Source organism: Cyprinodon variegatus, unplaced genomic scaffold, assembly GCF_000732505.1.
Source record: "Cyprinodon variegatus isolate N-32 unplaced genomic scaffold, C_variegatus-1.0 Scaffold13, whole genome shotgun sequence".
In the NCBI taxonomy this organism is placed as follows: domain Eukaryota; kingdom Metazoa; phylum Chordata; class Actinopteri; order Cyprinodontiformes; family Cyprinodontidae; genus Cyprinodon; species Cyprinodon variegatus.
The window spans coordinates 19290-20610 of NW_015150466.1; positions in this window are offsets into that span (position 1 = coordinate 19290).

A 1321-nucleotide genomic window follows, 5' to 3' on the forward strand; every position below is an offset into this window, starting at 1 on the left:
AGAATCAGAACAACTGAGGTCAAAATTTACATTCTTCTTGATTTTATGATCCATGTTTGTCTTCATGAGTCACAGTTTGAACATGTTGGTCTTTAAAGTAGATCTGTTGAAAATCTGAGAGAAAAGTTTAAAAACAGAAAAACTCACCTTCAGTCACAGAGAGAATAAAATCATCATATTGAGTTCCCCTCCATGTATCAGAGCGACACCGGTACCGTCCTGAATCTGACTTTTTTAGCCTTGTGATGTTCACATCCAGATAATCAGATGAGAAGATATCCCTTTTTTCATATCTAATGCTGTATCTTCCGCTCTGAAATCTGTCCTCAGTTGTTTCAATCAGAATATTTCCTCCTTCACAGTTTTCCTTACAGAGGAACCTCCAGCTTCCAGAGTTCTTAAATTCACATCTAACTGTGATGTTTCCTCCTTCCTTTCCTCTGTAGGTTTCCTCAGTTTCTCCATCCTGCAGAGCTGCTGAGGAGATAAACAGTAGTTACTGTGGATGTTTAATATAATATAAATGAAACTTAAACCAGTTCAGGCAACTGATCGCCTCCAATTAAATTGTGTTTTGTAGCTTTTTGTTTTAATGATTTGAACAGAAGGAAACCGACATTTCTCTAAAACAACAGGCTAAGACCTCCATGTATAATAAATACAAATGCGTTTGTTTTATTTTAATATAAATCTATTTTCTCAGGTTTTTGTGTTAAAATGATCAGCGTGTAAATTCTGAGATGTAAAATGTCAGCGTATCTTAGATAGATAACCAGAATGTATCAGACAACAGAAGGAAGTGTCACAGTTCAGATTAAAACTGTTGAACAAGACACAACCCTGATAAACAGTGAAAATTAAAAAAGATGAAGGACTGAGAGAAAATAAACTGATAGAAATAAAATAATGTACTCACTGAGGAAGAGGATGCAGATCAAAGTATAACAGACCTTCATCCTGAGCTGCTGATGGTTTCTAACTCTGCTTCTCTTCCTCTTTCACTGATAAACCAGGAACTTCTCTGAAGGATGGAGTTCCTCCTCTGACCACTAGAGGTCTTCTATACAGAAGCCTTTTAAGAAGAATGGAACCTAATCAGATGAACCAGTTTGCTTCCTTCATCAGAGGATGAAACTGGGCTCAATAAAGAATGAAGCTGCTGCTCCTTGAACACAGAGAGACGTCATAGAGAGAAACTGATTCTGCTCTGAGATGGTTTATTCCACACAAATTAATCATTTAAAGACACGGAAACTAACTTTTATTAGCATCAAAATTTACTCAGTTACAGAATCTATTCCTCTGTTTTTATATCTATCTT